We start from the raw sequence: 13,988 nt of genomic DNA on the forward strand, positions 1-13,988 counted from the left end.
TAAAGAGGACACACTCTGTAGGTGGAGGAGATTCCTACCTCCCATGCGGCTCTAATAAGTAACGCTGCCTGAGAGAAGCTATTCCAAATCAACAAGTTCTCCTTAGAGAAAAACGCCAACCTACATCAGCCATCGTGGGAATTTATTGTGCTGCACGCTTCATAGGTTTTCTGACCTCCATTCTTTCAAAAAGAAGTCATCACCTTCCTCAGTGTACTTCTCAGGCACAATTCATTCTCCCAAAAATATGTGATTTCAAGGAGAAGGAGTTACAGATCATGCCTAAAATTGTCTTCATTCATCCAGGTCCTCTCTCCCAAGAGGCTCCTACCGGCATCCCGTAGCTTACGGAGCAAATGGCAAAGAACACCAACTAACAAGAAAATACTTTCTCCCCCTCTCTTGTATATTGCAAGAATGCTGTCAGAGTATTTGAAGCGTCATGTGGCATACTTTTGCAGAAGTGTGCAATTCTGAAGTCCAAAGAAAACCCACATCATGGTACTAATTTGATAAATAGACAATCAAAAGCAAAGAAACTATTTAGACTTGTCATCTTATTAAACATCAGAAACTCTGCTGTATTATAGGCACAGTGGAACCAATAAACCATTAATACAGCATCATGCAAAAGCCAAGAGCAGGATAGGAACCAGCTTTGATCAAAAGCAGGTGTGAGCACAAAGCAGAAAGTAAATTGTCCAATCAATGAACGGGAACAGAGTTAAACAGTCCTGTCTGTCAGTAGGTTATAAATCATTGCACCCTAGTGGGAAAGGCTATAATAATTCCATAACAAAGCTCAGTGATTCTAAACACTCTGCAGTAAATCTTTTATCAGACTCAGCCTGGCGTCTCTGTCCCAAGAGTCAATTTTGACTTTGTGTATTCAGCCCAAATCAGAGCCCAGAAAAGAAGATCTCAGTGAAAGGGACTTGTGAGCAAACCTCCACATGTTCACGTACCAGATCTGGATAAATACCCACAAGTTCAGTGGCTCACGTTAACTGCTGAAACATGAAAAGCCAAGCTGGAATATGTGAGACTAGGCATTTGGCGTAGAACTAAGTAAGCACTTCAGAGAAGCCAGGGAAAATTAAGAGTCACTCAAGGAACTAGGCATCCAGGTATTTTCTATTTTTAAAAGTAAAACTGAAAGATATTTTTCCCTTTTTTCCTAGACAAACGTGCCCTCCAGTCTTCGAAGATAGCTCCCTAAAGCTGAAAATTCCCTTCCTTCCCTGTAGCAGCTAAAATCCAAAACAAGCGCTCTGAAAAGGTAAAGCTCACACTTGGAAATGTAGAAATTAAAAAATCACAAACCAAACCACAACCGACTTAGATCACCTGAGAAGGGGCTCCTCTTCTTTCTCTGGACTTTGTGATTTCCATCCAGCCCTCCACTTCTACAATAATAACCTCAGTGTGCTACCTGAAATCCTGCCAAGACAGCCAGCTTCTACCCAGACTCTGGACTAATCTTCACCCCAAATGAAGAACATACATGAATTGCTTACTTGTGGCGGTAACTCATTAGCTCAACCTCAAGGTCAGTTTTACTAGAGTCTTTCTGACCTTGGTAATAAGGTTCCCAATAACTGAATTCTTGCCATGTGCCTTAATGATTAACTTGGTGCCTTGGACTCCTGAATACCAGTGACTGGATTTTGTCCCTGAACCTTAATTTCTCCAATCTTTGTTCTAAATCTCTACATATGCCACCAGCTTATTTCCTTAGATCTGTTTATTGATCTGCATTATCCTGACTTGCATAGATTTTCCTTTCTCACACTAACAAATCTCTCAGCTTTAGAGTTAAGTCCCTATTCCTTCTTTCCTTCCAAATATTAATTGAGGTCCATTTGGGCTAAAAAGAGAAAATAACCAAGTCCCTGACCATAAGAGTAACTGTGGATATCCACATCAAAATTCTGAATTTGAATAAAGTCGAGTCAGTCCTCCCTAACCCTTGGATTTGCCTGATCTCTGGGTCCTATTCCACCCCATAGAACCTAAGGAACTAAGGATAAGACCCTAAAAGAACACTAAATATATTACTTAAAGTTGGTATGCCTATAGGCTTAACTGATAGCCTCTCCCAATGATGTCCATATTGCTAACTGACTGTCTTGTACTGGCTTCCTTTTTAGTCTACTTTGGCTAGTCAGGTTGGACAATACCAGAATTAGAGTTTATATACAAGTTAGAGTCTGCATTAAAGAAATGTACTTAGTAATCTTGAGAACAGATATATAAACCTGATTCCTAACAAGACAGTTCTTTATTTCAACTAGAATAGTTTGCCTTAGATTGTGTTGTGTTGTGTCCTTTGTTAAATGAGGTTTTCCACACAGGTATCTGAAAGGTGGAGACTCGCCCAATAACCCAACCAACACCTTCTAGCTCTGGTTTTGATTAACAACCCAAAATTTACATTTAAAATCAGAAATTATATTCCTTCATAATGGAAGTATTAACATAATCTGGTTTGTTTCAGATTTTCTTTCTTGCTGTGAACTTGCTTGTCAGTGTTTCTCAAACTACATGCAATATAAAGCTTATGTTTTTATAAGGAAACTCTAAAATCAAAACTGATACAATTACTCACTCTTCCTCTTTTTTTCTTTCCTTCTCTCTCTCCATACCCACCCACCCATACCCACACACACACAAACGTATGTATTTATCAAATCCCATCCACTGTTTTAAGCAGAAAATTATGTTGAAATGCAGCAAAAAACAACAAGAAATTCCTCTATGTTTCTATACTTTTGGCAGTGATGGATGAGACATCCAGAATTGCAGATCTCAACCCTGAGAACAAACGCTCTCAAGATCATACCAGAAAACTAACAACACAGTTTAAGGAGAACCAAATACTACGCACCAGATCATTAATAGTTACCTTGGAGAATTATGGATTTTACCAGTTAGGAAGTGCTTGACAAACACATTATTTATTCATAGAAATGGATCTGATTTCCTTCACCAAACCATCAGTTGCCTTATTCAGTGACCTTAGAAATGATAAACCTGGGATTAGTCTGGGCCCTGAAGTGGGTTTGTAAAATGTTCTGTATTTCTAGAATAGAAACTAGATTTTTGACCATAAGACTTGGAGTTGAAGCTGAGTTCCTATATTCATTAATTGTATAAAATTGTCCAAGATATTTAACCTCTCTGTGTCTTGGCATTTCCATACATTTAGAAGTTACTAACAATATTAACTGCTCTATAAATTTGACTAGACTTGTGATTTTTTTAAAGTATACTGTACTGTAAAACATTACAAAATTTACCATTTTGCCTTTTTAAATTGTACAGCTCTGAGGCATTAAGGACATTCACATTGTAGTGAAACCATCAGCACCATCCGTCTCCAGAGATTTTTCACCGTCCCAAACTGAAACTCTGTCCCCGTTAAACAGTAACTCCCCATGTCTCCCAGCCCAGCCCCTAGAAACCGCCATTCTACTCTCTATTTCTATAAATTTGACTGCTTTAGGGACCTCATATAAGAGGCACCATATAATGTTTTTCCTTTGTGACTGGCTTGCTTCACTTAGCTAGTGTCTTCAAGGTTCAGCCATGCTGTAGCATGTGTCAAAATTTCCTTCCTTTTAAAAACTGAATAATAGTCCATTGTATATTATATACTATGTTTTATTTATCCGTTCATCTGTTCATGAACACTTGGATTGATTACACCTTTTGGCTACTGTGAATTATGTTGCTGAGAACATGGGTGTACAAATATCTATTTGAGTCCCTGCTTTCACTTTGTGGATATATATCCAGAAGTGGAGTAGCTGGATTATGTGGTAATTCTATCCTTAACTTTTTGAGACATTACCATACCATTTTCTTTTTTGTGTGAGCTTTAAATAGGATAATACTTGGAAAAGAGCTCTGAAACTTCTATTCTTTACAAACAAAATAAGTTAGGTAACAGCATAGACTGTATTTTTAGATAATGTTTGAGAATTTCTTCTTTGGAACTTTCCTCTTATCTCAAACTCAACTTCTCTGAGCCTCAGTTTTGTCACTATATCGTAAGGATCATAATACAGACTTTGAAAATTTGTTGTGAAGTTTAAAATAATAGTAGGATGAACCACATAAATTGTTGTTATAGGTTAAACATGGTGCAATGTTGGAAATTTCGTATACTTCAACCTAATGTATTTGCTGATATTCATTTGCCCTTCCAGACCCACTCTACAAATTTTGACATAGACCCATTCTGTGTCCTAAAAGACAGAGCTACATGAACAGCTCTTTTGCTATCCAGCCTCCAATGAATTCAGATGGGACAGGCAGTAGGTCGCAGGGCAGGAGAAGGGTGTGGTCGGGATATTTATCCCCGAGCATCCTCACTGCCAGATGACAGTTCGGCCAGCACCTGCAACCCTACAATGAATTCCTTAGCTCTTCTCAAGTAGCCTTCTCCTACAGTAACAGCTATAGCTTCAGCTCCACCCACACTTTAAGCCCCTTCAAGTCTAGGTGTGCTAACAGCTCTCCAAAATTGAGAGTCCCAGGGTACTCCACCATTTTTCATTGGTTTCTCTTAAACATGTCCTCACCTAAATCATTCCTTTATTAAACTCTCCTGAGTTACGCTGTTTGAGTGGGCCTTGCCTTTCCTATAGGGACTTAAACTGATATAATACACAGCTTTGTTAATATATTGCCTTTCTTTTAATAAATGCTCAACAAATGGTAGTAATTGTCATGAAAATCATTTCTATTTTTTTCTGCTGTGAATTCTCTCTGTCTTTGGTTAATCATACTTCTTATCTGAAGTCAAAATTGCTCATACGCTAGTGGCATGATCAGTGAATCACCTTTGTCAAGACCATATGTAAGGTAAGATCTTCCTTCAAGGATGCCTGTTGGGTTTTCCAAGTAACCACAAACTAGAAAACAAAAGAAAGGTAGCTTAATCTAGCTCTTTACATTCTTAATCCTATCTTTGTTCCAAGTTGAATATGTTGAAATAGCTTGAAAAGAATTGATTTGAGAAGCTAAACAGCCCAAAGGTTACTTTGGGTTTCTATTCAAGAAAAACATTTGACCTCTTGTTGAAGATGAACTGTCCCTTACCCAACAGGTGTCAAGATGTAGAGGACCCTTACCACAATGCTAGTTCAGACAGAAGAATGGTGGCAAAGATGGATTTACTATGAACTCATGAATCTCAAACTTCAGGGAACCTCACTTGTATAAGCTCGTTTCAAGGCCCTGGCAGGAACCCAAGAAATGTGTGCACAAGGTCATATGTGTTTGTAAATTTGCAAAAGTAAGACAAATGTCTCTTTCCACTGTGACTTCCCCTCTATCATGTTTTCTCTTATGGTAGGTAGAAATGAAGTGACTGTGGGCATTTTGTGAGACATGACTAAGAATCAGTTGAATTGGGCCATCACTGGGTTTCGTGGGATTTATTTAGGCTGTTTGTAAGTATTTCTCAGTAAAGTTAATTTACTGTTATTTATTCCATAAATCGTGGCTTTGGGGATTCTATTTCTGGCCAGTGTGCTGACTCAACCATCACTGTGGCATTAGGATGCAAAAATAGAGACTGTATCACAATATGAAAGTATCCTACAACACCTGGCACAGAAATCTGTGAGCAGTGAAGGAAAAACAAGATCTGCAAATATGTAGCTAGAAGCTTAGCTATATAAAAATTCTTTCAATCATCTGACATGCAAAATTACAAGCAGAGAATTTAGTTCCCATCAATTTCTAGTCAAAACAGGAATATAATCAATAATGCAACATATAAAAGTATAAAAGCTCCATACATTTTAAGTTTTGCATGGTAATCATGCAACATAAGATTTACCTGAATTCCTTTTACTGTAGAACACAAAACTATTTTATTTGGAATACCAAATAAAAATGAGTATGTCTCTAATAGCTCATAAATGAAAGAAATTTGATAGAGGTTTTTAAATTTTGGCTACACTACTAGAAATTTTATATGACGTTACTATAGTGAATTGTGAAGCAAAAAAAGAAATTTTCTAAACCCTTATTCATAGAAAACAGATACTGACCAATCATAGTAGATGAGAAACTGAATTATTGACAAAACCCAATAATTATTACTGTGATTAAATGTGTTGTGATATCTTTCCTAATTCTAAATAAATATTAATTCTCATACCTATTATTATATTTGTTTCCTGACAAAGGTTTCCTCAAATTGTATGGGCTTCAATTTCCTTAATAATAGAAAAGAAGTTACATAAAGTCTGTATGTCTAACTATCAGAGACCCTCAAGATAGTATCAGGCATTTGCTCACAAATTTGGAAGATTACATAGCTGTTTCTTCACCTTTGTCAAAGTAGAGTTTTAAATATTTGGAGAAAATGAGATATTTCTACTCAGAAGCACAGAGAATGCAAAAATTCAAAAAATAACTGAAAGTTCATATTCCTGGCTTAAAGACCTATGAGGGCCTCTACATTGGAGGTTCCAAACACAGGTTCTCTGGTCTACTGAACTGGAGAGAGAGAGAGAGAGAGAGAGAGAGAGAGAGAGAGAGAGAGAGGGAGAGAGAGATTTTCAGGCATCCTCTGCAATTTTTTTCCCCAGTCAGAATTATTGTATCTCAGAAAACCATCTGGCATTTGTGAGAAACCCTGTGAAGGCACCAATATTTTCAACATTATCAAGGAAATGTGAAACGTTTGGGGGGAAAGAGAGAAGGGAGAGAGAGAAAAATAAGATGCTAGTGTGCTTTTAATAAACGCTCTACACATGGTAGTCCTTGTTTTCCAGCTTGTTGGCATATTTTCAGAAAAGTCTGTCACAATTCTATGTTCCTTCATTTTTTTTCCTTTCCCGCTACCTTTTTGTAAAGTTTTTATTTTTTTATTGAAGTATAATTGACTTACAATGTTTCAGGTATACAGCAAAGTGATTCAGTTATATGTGCATATATAAATATCTATTGTTTTTCATACTCTTTTCCATTATAGGTTATTACAAGATATCGAATATAGTTCCCTGTGCTATACAGTAGGTCCTTGTTGTTTATCTATTTTATATATAGTAGTTTGTATCTGTTGATCCCAAATTCCGAATTTATTCCTCCCCCACCTTGCCTCTTTGGTAACCATGAGTTTGTTTTCTATGTCTGTGAGTCTACTTCTGCTTTTTAAATAAGTTCATTTGTATCATTTTTTTAGATTGCACATATAAGTGATATCATATGATATTTGTCTTTCTTTATCTGACTTCTTCACTTACTATGATAACCTCTAGGTCCATCCATGTTGCCACAAATGGCATATAGTCTTTATCAGTTTGAGAAAGTTCCCCTCTATTATTAATTTTCTGAGAGCTTTAATCATTAATAGGTGTTGGATTTTGTCAAATGCCTTTTCTGAATCTATTGATATGATCATGTAATTTTTCTTTTTTAGTCCGTTGATGTGATGGATAACATTATTTGATTTTTTTTTAAATATTTATTTTTGGCTGTGTTGGGTCTTCGTTTCTGTGCAAGGGCTTTCTTTAGTTGCGGCGAGCGGGGGCCACTCTTCACTGTGATGTGCGGGCCTCTCACTGTCACGGCCTCTCTTGTTGCGGAGCACAAGCTCCAGATGCGCAGGCTCAGTAGTTGTGGCTCACGGGCCCAGCCGCTCTGCAGCATGTGGGATCTTCCCAGACCAGGGCTCGAACCCGTGTCCCCTGCATTGGCAGGCGGATTCTCAACCACTGCGCCACCAGGGACGCCCTTGATTTTTGAATGTTGAACCAGCCTTGCATACCAAGGAAAAGTCCCACTTCATCATGGCATATAACTCTTCTTATACCATTTTGGATTTGACTTACTAATACTTTATTGAGGATATCTGCACCTCTGTTCATGAGAGATATTGTTCTGCATCTTTCTTTTCTTGTAATGTCTTTGTCTGATTTTGGTATTAGGATAATGCTGACCTCATACAATGAGTTAGGAAGTATTCCCTCTGTTTCTGTCCTCTGAAAGAGACTGTAGAAAATTGGTATAATTTCTTCCTAAATGTTTGGTAGAATTTACCAGTGAACCCAGCATGGCCTGGTGCTCTCTGTTTTGGAAGATTATTGATTATTGATTAATTTCTTTAATATATATGGGCCATTCAGATGGTCTAGTTCTTGTGTGAGTGCTGGAAGACTGTGTCTTTCGAGAAATTAGTCCATTTTATCTAGATTGTCAGATTTGTGGGCATGGAGTAGGTCAAGCTGGCTTATAGTGTTGATCGTTGGTTCACTGAAGCTCTGCTTCTATTTTTTCAGCCTTTTTTCTTATCGATATTTCATTTTGGATCATTTACATTACTCTGCCTTCAAGGTCCCTAATTGTTTCTTCTGGAATGTCTAATCTGCTATTAACCTCATCTACTGTATTTAAATTTTTTTTTTTTTTTTTTTTTTTTAGTTCTCAGAGTAGTGTTAGGTTCACAGCAAAATTGAGTAGAAAGTATAGAGGGTTCCTATATGCCCTCTCCCATCCCCACCATCACTCTAACCAGAGTGGTACACTGGTTACAATCAATGAACCAACACTGACACGTTATTACCACCCAAAGTCCATAGCTTATATTATGGTTCATTCTTTGCGTTGTACCTTCTGTGGTTTTTGGCAAATGTATAAAGACATGTATCCACCTTAGAGTATCATATATACTAGTTTCACTTCTCTAGAAATCCCCTATTCTTTCTATTTACTCCCCTCCTCAAGTCCTTGGCAACCAATGATCTTTTTTCTTTCTCCATAGTTTGTTTTTGTTTGTTGCCTTTTTTTTGCCTTTTCCACAATGTCATATAGTTGGAATCAAATAATATTTAGTCATTGCAGATTGGCTGATTTCCTCCATATCTTTCATGGCTTGATAAGTCATTTCTTTTTTTTTTTTTAATTGGGGTATAATTGCTTTACAATGTTGTGTTAGTTTCTGCTGTACAATGAAGTGAATCAGCTCTATGTATACATGTATCCCCTCCCTCTGGAACCTCCCTCCCCGCCATCTGCTGAATAATATTCCACTGTATGGATGCACCAGAATTTATCTACTCACCCACTGAAAGATATCTTCGTTGCTTTCAAGTTTGAGCTATTATGAAAAAGAGCTTCCATAAATATACACGTGCAGGTTTTTGTGTAAACGTAAGTTTTCAACTCCTTTGGGTAAATACCGAGGAGCATTACTGCTGGTAAGAGTATGTTGAGTTTTGTAACAAACTGTCAAACTGTCTTCCAAAGTGGCTGTGCTATTTTGCATTCCCAGAAACACTGAATGAGAGTTTCTATTGTTCCACAACCTCACCAGCATATTGTGTTGTCAGTGTTTTGGATTTTGACTCTTCTAATAGGTGTGTAATATTATCTCATTGCTGTTTAAATTGGCAATTCACTAATGATGCATAATGTATATCTTCTTTGGTGAGGTATCTGCTAAGATCTTTGGTCCATTTTTTAATCAGGTTATTTGTTTTCTTAGTGTGGAGTTTTAAGAGGTTTTTGTACATTTTGGATAACAATCCTTTATCAGATATGTCTTTAGCAAACATTTTCTCCCAGTGTGTGGCTTGTCTTCTGATTCTCTTCACTGAGTATATTTTTAATCTCATATATTACCATTTTCACCTCTAGAAGTATGATTTGGTTTTTGTATTTTTTAAACATATTTCAAGCAGTGACTTGAAAGTAGAGCTTCTTAAACATACAGAAAATAATTACAATAATCGGTTTGATGTCCCCTTGTATTAATTCTATCATCAATGTGATTTCTGGATCTGTTTTGATGGAACAATTTTTACTCTAATTATGTGTCATATTTTTCTATTTGTTTTCACGCCCAGTAATTTCTTATTAAACACCAAACTTTACAAGTCTTGCCTTATTGAGCACTAGGTATATTTATATTCCTATAAATATTTTAAGCTTTATTTTGAGATGTATTTAAATTAAAACAGTTTGATTTGGGGCGTTCTAGAACTAACCTTGCACCACTGCTTAGGAAAGACCCTCTGAGTACTCTACCTATTACCCATGAATTATGAAGTTTTCCACGTTGGTGCAAATGAAACTATTCCTGACCCTGACTGAGTTGTGAGGAATGTTTCCTCTAAATTTGGGGGTATTTGTTTTGCTGGTCTTAAACAACTTCCTCACATGCATGAGTTGATCAGATCTCAGCTGAAGATTAGAAGGGTCTAGATCCTCTACAGATCTCCAAAGTCTGTTCTCTCTGATTCACCTCTTCTCTGGTCCTTTGCCCTGTGAACTCTGCCTCCTCGTGCTCTCTGGGGTCCCAGTTCTATCTCATTTAGTCGGAGAAACTGACAGCTTCCTTCTGGGCTTTCCCCACCTGCAGCATGGCCTGTAAGATCTCCAGGCAGTAAGCAGGGACAATTAAAAGGCTCACTTCATTTGTTTCCTCAACTCTCAGGGATCGTTGTCCTTTATTACATGATATTTCATGCTTTAAAAACTATTATTTTATTTATTTTGCCTGTTTTTTGTTGCTTCAGGGGAGAAGGTAAATCGAGGCACTGTACTTCATTTTGGCCAGGAACTGTTTGGGACCAGCAGCAAGTCATTAGACCTTCACTTAACTATGACAAGGTAAAAGAAAGGAGAAAATGTTGACTTGCAGAGTGAAGTACAGATTCTTTCAATAGGTTCCCCAATTGGCTTACAGATACTACACACCCTTGCCCCCTGCTGTCAGTGAAAGTTCAGCTTACTTTCCTTGTAGCCTCTCTCTTCTCTCTGTGCAGTAAGTTTTTACCCTCCTGTTATTAATTTTTAAACTTTCATAGGTGTGAGCCATTATTCTTGAATCCCTCAAATTCCAGGGGACAGATTTCTCTGAGAGCTTTTCATGAGCTCCCCTCCCCCCACCTTAAGAACTCTGACAATTCTCTAAGGATATATTCTTTGCCTCTCTCCAATCTTCCAATGACTTAATAGCCTTATTTTATAAAAGCTGGAGATAATTAATAAGCTAGGATTCACAAAACAGTCTTCCAAACTTTCAGCATATCTTGCATAGGTTATCTGACAACTATAGTTCTCAGCTTTTTGAGGCCATACAACTAAAAAGCAGGAAAAGTCTCTCTGGCTAACCCGTTTTATATACAGTATTTTATGCATAAGGCATTTGTTAGTGTGTAACCAAAGTGCATAGAAATACTGCCTGGCAAGTAATGGGCTTTCAGTAAATATTTGTTGAACAAATAAATAAGCAATTGGAAGGTCACCCAGGTTTGCTAGCATATCATAAAATCTGCAGGGTTTACAGATGTTAGAACACTCATAGAAAGGAACAAGAAATTATCAAAGATAAAAAGAATTCTTAAAAGCAACCAAATGACATGATTTTTCTGCACAGCAGACTTCACATCAGCACTAATAGATTCTCAAAAACAACAGAACACTATCTCCAAGAAATATTTTTGCTGAGAAAATAAAGCTGCTTTCAACCTGAAATTCTATACCCAGCTAAGTTATCATACAAGAGTGGAGAGCAAAATAAAAGTATTTTCTGACAAACAAACCAAAAAAAAAAAAAAAACTGAGATAATCTATACATTACAAACTACAGTAAAAGAACTTCTTCAAAAACCTATTTCATTTAATAGGAAAGAAAATGGAATCAGAAGAAAGCAGAGGGATACAAAAAGTAAATGTGAGGGCTTCCCTGGTGGTGCAGTGGTTGAGAATCTGCCTGCCAATGCAGGGGACACGGGTTCGAGCCCTGGTCTGGGAAGATCCCACATGCACGGAGCAACTGGGCCCGTGAACCACAATTACTGAGCCTGCGCGTCTGGAGCCTGTGCTCCGCAACAAGAGAGGCCGCGATAGTGAGAGGCCCGCGCACCGCGATGAAGAGTGGCCCCCGCTCGCCGCAACTAGAGAAAGCCCTCGCACGGAAACGAAGACCCAATACAGCCATAAATTAATTAATTAATTTTTTTAAAAAAGTAAATGTGAAAAAGAATTTTTTAATACGTCAGTAGAATTTAAATGAGGATTACCTACTCACAATGTTACTGACGATGCAATTTGTTGTGTTTTAAAATGAGATGAAACTAAAATGCAAGCAACAACATAGGAAACGAAAGTAAGTCCGAGTTAAAAAATTCCAAAGCTCATGTGCCATTCTACAAAAGGATAGAGATACTGGCTAACTAGATTTTTAGGGAAAAGATGTTTAAAATGTTAAGGGTAACCACTAAGAGTGGAAACAAGTTATATAACTTCAAATAGAAGTCCTAAAAAAGAGAAAAGAAAAACAAGAAATTCTTTAAAAATAGTATAAAAAATAGGAAAAATAAGATGTTTGACTTAAGTCCAAATAAGATAGTGAGAAAGGAAAAAAGCAGCCTCTGAGATCCAGGAACTGGCCTATTACAAGGAAACCCGAGAGTTATTAGAAATAGTCCAGTCACTCAAAGCTGGGCTGTGCTGTTCTCCTGCTGGACATAAATAATCTTACAGAACACCAACTTCAGATGAAGTTGCTGTGAGACCATGATAAAGTGAGACGAAACAAGACCACTTTATAATATGGTCTAAATAGAGTCACTGTCATTGTTCCACCCACAAAATACCAAGCATCCCCCTCTCCTGGATAATATGAGTGAATGTGCTTTTGTCTCTTAACAATCTCAGCTTTTGTGTCTTACTAGCCTGCCATACTTATAGCTAAGATTTGTTAAGATACTCAATTAAAAAATTATCCCCATTTTCTGACAGCATTGAATCCACAATAAACCTCCTTTTTTCTTAGACCCTCCCACAAATCACCCAATCGAAGCCCCAATCTGATAACAGGTCCTTTATGACACCTTCTTTCTGAGCCCCTCCCCTGTCCCCCATGGTGTACAGTCTCCTCTGATTCGATGAATTATGAACCCAATGTTGACTGATGTGTGCATTGCTGGGGTCTTTGGCTGGAGAACACTGACACCTACAACCACAGTAAAATTAAAGTAGTATTTTAGTTCACTCTTCTCACCAGTTTATTCCTAGATAAATTTTAAAATAACTGCCAAGAGTTCCTGAACACCCCCCACCACAGCCAAAAAACAAAATTCATGTTGGAACTTTTCATTTTCTTAAAAGTACAGAATAATGTGGTGAGAACTGATACATTTCCAGTATTGACTTTCCCTTTCAGAAACATGATATACTCTCCATTTATATACATCAGGGTTTATGGCTTCTTTGTAGTTTTATTCATATAGATATTGTATATGACTTGTCAAATTTATTTCTAAGTAATATATAAAAAGCTATTCCTTGACATTTGTGTAACAATATTTTACATAGATATTTATGTATATTTCTTTATATACTTTTGGCATATACCTTAAGTTTATTCCTGTATGTTTATATATTTTGTGCTATTATATATCACTATTATACTTTCTGTTTTCTAATCCACTAATATCTTTCGGAGGGGGCAGAGACAGCCTTTCCTGTATTTAATTTTTTTAATTTTTAAAAATTTTTACTGGAGTATAGTAGTTGACTTACAATGTTGTGTTAGTTTCAGGTGTACAGCAAAGTGAATCAGTTATATATACATATATATGTATATATATCCATTCTTTTTCAGATCTTTTTCCCATATAGGTTATTACAGAATACTGAGCAGAGCTCCCTGTACTATACAGTAGGTCCTCATTAGTTATCTATTTTATATATATTAGTGTATATATGTTAATCCCAATTTCCTAATAATCACTTCACCCAATGTTTCCCCTTTGGTAACCATAAATTGGATTTCGAGATCTGTGAGTCGGTTTTTGTTTTGTAAATAAGTTCATTTGTATTTTTTTTTATTAGATTCCAAATAGAAGTGATACCATATGATACTTGTCTTTCTCTGTCTGACTTAGTATGATTATCTCTAGGTCCATCCATGTTGTGGTAAATGGCATTATTTTGCTCTATTTTATAGCTGAGTCATA

General features: G+C 36.9%; 2 long non-coding RNA genes across 2 annotated transcripts in view; one reads left to right on the forward strand and one right to left on the reverse strand.

Annotated features, from left to right (window-relative positions):
- The window catches only part of LOC125962823 (uncharacterized), a 64,586-nt gene that overhangs the window by 32,512 nt on the left and 18,086 nt on the right, over positions 1-13,988 (reverse strand). The gene's annotated exons all lie outside the window — the stretch shown is intronic.
- On the forward strand, positions 1,246-10,560 carry LOC125962822 (uncharacterized). Its single transcript, XR_007474580.1, has 3 exons — positions 1,246-1,279; positions 5,114-5,302; positions 10,539-10,560. It is a non-coding gene; the product is annotated as an uncharacterized LOC125962822 (long non-coding RNA).

Source organism: Orcinus orca, chromosome 21 (genome assembly GCF_937001465.1).
Source record: "Orcinus orca chromosome 21, mOrcOrc1.1, whole genome shotgun sequence".
NCBI classification, from domain to species: domain Eukaryota; kingdom Metazoa; phylum Chordata; class Mammalia; order Artiodactyla; family Delphinidae; genus Orcinus; species Orcinus orca.